Source organism: Amphiura filiformis, chromosome 6 (genome assembly GCF_039555335.1).
Source record: "Amphiura filiformis chromosome 6, Afil_fr2py, whole genome shotgun sequence".
Classification (NCBI taxonomy): Eukaryota; Metazoa; Echinodermata; class Ophiuroidea; order Amphilepidida; family Amphiuridae; genus Amphiura; species Amphiura filiformis.
The window spans coordinates 71,139,592-71,145,494 of NC_092633.1; the positions used below are offsets into that span (position 1 = coordinate 71,139,592).

Here is a 5,903-nt window from a genome sequence, read left to right on the forward strand (position 1 = left end):
TAAAACGTTTGGTGCCCCTAAATCAGATTCATCCCCCCCTACGATCTGTGACAGAATGGTCGACTGCAGATCCGTTGGATAACGCTTTTTCAATGGGAAATGAACTTTGCTGCTTGGATGATGTCACGATGAGGTTCGCATTTATTCCGTATTGAAAAGCGTGTTCCGATGGATCTGCACTCGACAAGCCTCGTGATGCCACCACAAGGCGTTGAAAACAGTGACTTTATCATAAAGTAAAAAAATCATGCAAGTTGCACTATGTGGATCAACATTGCAATGTTCTCATTTTACTTCACACATGCCCCCCCCAATAAAATTCTGGTGCCGCCACTACTACTATTATTATAGGCCTCTGCTAAGTGTATAAATGTAATATTGATAAGAAAAGTAATAAATGGAATATTAAGGTAATCAACATCCAACTCATTTGGGTCATTTACATATTCCTCTCATAATTGTTTCAACAAGTTTTAAGTAGGGTTTGTAATGTATTGTACACCAATAAAAATAACCCTTTTTTATTATTTTGTTGAAGGTGACACCATGCAAAATTATTAATATTAATTGATAAATATATTATATTTTCTGTTATTATAATTATAATCAAATATTTGTGATATTGTTGAATAGAAACAAACAAATAAATTTCATACAGAACATAATTCTCAAACTGTGTATCATTATGTAATTGTATAATTAATAAAAATGATAAAATATGACATAATTGTTTAAGTCTAAAGGTAATTTTTCTCTGATTATACCAATGACCCTACCCATTGTGATGTCAGCTTTTACAAAAGAATTGAAATGAGACATGTTTTTAAATATTTAGGTCTACTGATAGACCCCTCTCCCCCCCCTCCCAACTTCAGAACAAAAACCCCAAAATGAAACAAAATCCAGGAGAACATTTGATACTATATTATTAAAGAGATGATTAGATTTTTTGCATATTGTCTTATGTTCTTCTGATTCCCATTGGCAAATTTTGACTTAAATTGCACTTTAGTCTGTATGCCTTCCTTGAGGCAGTGATTTAGATATTGTTTTGTTTTGGGTTTTTTTGGGGTTTTTTTTAATCATAACAGATTCCTGCAAAATGGAGCAGTTCCGAGAAAATCACCAAATTTGATTTTACTTAACCAGTACTGCCTCAAGGAAGGCATACAGATTAGACTATAGGGTCCGTATGCACAAAAGAGTTAGACCAGGTTTAAAGTTAGACCTGGTCTAAATGGAATTTAGTTCCATCCGGAATAATCCTTTACTCTTATTTCCTTCCTAGAGTAGCTAGCAAAATTCTAAAGATTTAAATGCAAAGTTCCAAAATAATACAAAATAACTCGCATAAATGTAAACTCATGGCCGTCATGGGAGTAAATTCCACTTGGACCAGGTCTAACTTTCGACCCGGTCTAACTCTTTTGTGCATACGGACCTAGAGGTTTAAGTTTTGATATTAGACATGTTGGAAGCAAACATTGGGTAGTAACCATGGGAGATCAGTAAAACTACTATCTCTTTTTATTTCATAACATCTAAACAGCATATTTCACTGGGATTGAGAAAAATATGAGCTTTCTTCTGATACCAAAATCTCCCATTTTGTAGAGTAATCAGTAAAGTTGGAGTGGGGCTGGCATCTGGTGGAATAGACTTGTTTTGATTGTGTTTTTTTCCTGTTTTTTCTTCTTTCTTCAAATTTTATAACAATATTCCCTGTAACCATGGTAACCGCTATTTGCCGAGTGAAAAATTGTATCTTCACTGGGTTGGTTGGTTGATGGTAGTTAAAGCACCATCCAGTGGCGTAGCATCATAGGGGCACAGGGGTGCGGTCGGGGGAGATGGGGCACGTGTCACTATAATCGATCTGAAATTTTTAAAGATCCCATATAGGAAAATTGCCAAAAAACATCTTGTGCCCCCCCAATCAGACCCGGTGCCCCCAATTATGGTCGGTGACTTGTATTTTCCATACAGGCCTATCTCTTATTTCGAGGGGGGAGGGGTGGCCTCGCTGTAGGCTATATAGCCATACATACTCCGATTCATAATCAGAGGCTTGCTGGAGCGAGGACCCGGCGGTGGCGCTATCGTGTTATGCACTGGAACAAGGATCTTAACCTTTATTGTCTCTCTCCACCCAGGTATAAATGGGTATAGGGTTAACGGTTTCAGTGCAGGGAAATTGAGAGTCAATGAGCGGGAAGATTGGTGGGACACTCACAACAACATTATTCGATTCACCGAGGAGCATGGCCCAAATCGCTTCGCCTATAAAATACAGACATGAACCTTTTGCCTGATGTACACCTTGCATAGGGCCGTTCAGTGGAGCAAGAGAGTGCAAACATAGAGGGGGGGTCGCCGGTGATAAGGTGCTAAAAATGCGAGTCTATGATGAATGCATGAAGGGGATACGAAATATCAAAGATTTTCTATCTCATGCCAGTGGCGTAGCCAGCACTTTTTCAGAGGGGGGGCAAAAATGGGCACTTTTTAGGTTAAAATGGCAAAATATAATGTAAATTTGGTCAGAAACACAAAAAAGTCTCAAATGTCAGGGCGGTCACCATCCCACAGGGGGGCAAGCCTTTTCACAGGGGGCAGCTGCCCCCCTTGGCTACGCCACTGTCTCATGCATGTATTCTTTATTTTATTTATTTGTTGTTGTTTTTTATTATTATTTAAGAGTCGACCACTTGCATTTCTGGCTGACTGGGGCATTAGCTGATAACGGGTTTCCTGCTGGATTATATTCAATCCAGCAAAGCCCACAAACGGAAGCATTCTATCCCGCGTTCTACAGCTTAGATTTCCGCACCGCCGTACACACACAAATTAATATTAATTTCGATATAAATAAGTTTGCTCATCTCAATGATTGGTTGATATCAGGGGCGTGGCCAGGAGGGTGTGGCGCAACAAGGTCCACTCACTTCAGGAAAAATGTACCAATAAACTCCAACCTATAAAGAAGAATGGCTGCATTCACATTAGCCCGAAAAAAGTAGGTCTTTTTGGTAGGAAGAAGGGTCTGTCGTCACTTTTTTGTCAACTTTTCGCGCAGAAACAGAAAAAAATAACTTAAACATTTGCGACACATTTTTTGCACATATTTGAACATTTCGTGCACAGCATCTTGCACATTTGCACATTCCTTGCTTTTTCAAATCTTGAGATCTACATTGTAAGCCCATGACATATATTTTCAGGCTTTTCGTAGGCCTACTATTTCTGCAATCAAACCCCATGCTTGTCACCCGGGGCTTGTCACTCACAATGTGGTGATTAAAGTATATATATGACCAAGAACAAAATTGTTTGCTTGCCCTCATGAATTTTAACAATTGGGTCGGTCGGTCGGGATTTCTTCTTTTTTTTAATTAACAAACTCTACTGTTTGTATTAATTAAGGCCAAAATATGAAAAATCAGACAATTTTGTTATTAAAATGAATCAACTAACATTACAAAACAACTAAAATGTTGAATACAAGCTCTAAAATATATTTTTTTACATCTTCAGAATGCAAAAAGTTGAAAAGAAAAAAAAACTGTCAGGAATTTCCAAAAATAGGGTTGGTATTCTTTTGTACAGTAAATAGAAAAAAAAAATTCTGATTTCCAAAATTAGGGTCGGTCGGTTGAGGGCAAGCAACATCTTTTTTTTTTCAGACATATAAAAAGTGTATACATTCCGAAGAGAAATCTATGTACAATGGATGGAAACGTGAACTATCCTGACAATTCTATGGGGAACAATTATGAGCCTGTATTTAAAAAATCCTAGAGTTGAAAATTCAGAAGTAGAAGATTCTGAAAGTGAATCCCCGGATGAAGATGACAAGAAGAAGGGATTCTGGGCTCGACTTTACACACGCCCGCACGCCAATGGCGTGTACTCTTGCTGTCGGGTGTAGCCTTTCAACAAGGCTCTGCCTGGAGCACCGTAGTGGGAGCGCCACATTTTTATTTTGCCCCCCCCGACCAAAAAAGCTTGATATATCAATAGTCCAAAGGTTGCTGAGTAAGGAAATAACAAAGACTAATACTAGACTGAGACCACTTGAGCTTTCATGGTTCAGCAAAAATATTTTATTTAAAAATATGTCTATAGCTATACTCTTTCTCGTTGTCATAGGCCTACATAATGGGCTATTCCAGAAAATAATTGCACACCCCTGTATAGAGGAGTAAATTTTCAATCAAAGAAATGTCCGGATTTCCAAGTCTGCTTTCTGAAAACGACTCGAATTCCAGTTGCCAATATCACTTGAAAAAGCTGAGGATTTCTGATGTTGAACTATTTTTCTGCCGGATTTTTTTACCTTTGGACACTTTGAAAGTCTGGATTTCTAACAGTCTCGATTGGACAAAAAGTCCGGAAACGTTCTCCTCTATAGGGGGTGTGCATCTATTTTCTGGAATAGCCCAATATCGTGAGTGCATTGTCTATTTTTGATTGTGACAAACCATTTTAGTTTGAACTGAACTTAGGCTGCATGATGAACGATAAAAAGCTTAAAGGAGGATTTCGTGATCCTAGCATCCATTTTATGACATTTTTCAGTAGATATTCACGAACTTAAAGGCTTATTCCCAAAATTTCAGCTAATTCCGATTTTGCGTTTGCGAGTTATGCATGATTATTGCACTGCTCCATAGGCCACTGTGTTTAATTTCGTTCTGTATATATACCAGAACGAAATTCAAATTTGACGATATTTTTGCTAAGGGATCGTTCATGAATACTTTGGTGGGGGCTGGGCACTTTGAAAATTTTGTGGAGTCAAAACTTTTTTGACCCCCCCCCCCCAAGCTTTTTTGGTCCCACCTTTAGACATACAAAACTTTTTGACCCCTCAGGTTAAAAAAACAACTTGGGGGCGGGGCTACTCCATTTGTGCAGTAACAAACTTGGTCACATGTAGGCCTACTCTCTAAAGAGTCACACCACTCTAAAATTCAAAAAAAAATTAACAAAAAAAAATTATTGACAAAATAGGATGTCTAGACGTGCCATGTTAACTTTTTATGCGTTTTTTTTATCACGGGAAAAACGGGGGAAAAAAGCAAGGGGCGCGGATCAATTTTGGTCGTGATGGATGTACACATAGGCGTATATAATTAATTTTGTATTAAAATAAAAAGGAAAAAAAAAATCAGTTTTCCCGTGCCGGGAATCGAACCCGGGCCGCGTGGGTGAAAACCACGAATCCTAACCACTAGACCACACGGGACTGCTTGGAAACGGCGAGGCAAATACTCGTGCTGTTCGTAACAAAGGCAGAATGTTGAATGTGTACTCAAGAGCATAATTAAAGCCTCGATGTATGATTTCTCTCAAATTTTAAATTAAACTCATGCTGAAACAAAACTGACTAGCAATATCGAGCCGAAAGGGTTTCTGTCCATTTTGAGCTGAAATAACGAGGTAAGGAGAAAGAAACCCTGCTGGTTATTTTGGCCGTTAAAATAAACATGCAGTTCTATATGAGGACAGAAAGTCTGATAAATAATTTTAAAGCCATTAAAATTGCTTTAGCCTATGACGACGAACTTTGCTGGCTGATCCATTTAGGGGAAGTTATGCCAAAAAATCAGTTTTGAAAAAAATAACCAATTTCATATTATAAAAATATAATCGTACATTATGGCTTTTTAATTTAAACCATATTTGTAATTAAACAAAATTTATGACAAATTTGTATTGTAATTTTCCGGGTAATTTTGTAATGCAGCCCTAATTTGAGTATAAAGAAAAAGCTATGAAGAGAAGGGAATCACAACACTGAGTACTACGGTTTAATAATTATTGTTTTCCCAATAATATTTATATCTACTATATAATGTAGGACAGGATGTAGTAGGACTATCTATATTAATCATCATATC

General features: G+C 37.6%; 1 non-coding gene across 1 annotated transcript; it reads right to left on the reverse strand.

Annotated features, from left to right (window-relative positions):
* Positions 1–5,176: 5,176 nt before the first annotated feature.
* On the reverse strand, positions 5,177–5,248 carry Trnae-uuc (transfer RNA glutamic acid (anticodon UUC)). Its single transcript has one exon. It is a non-coding gene; the product is annotated as a tRNA-Glu (tRNA).
* Positions 5,249–5,903: the final 655 nt, after the last annotated feature.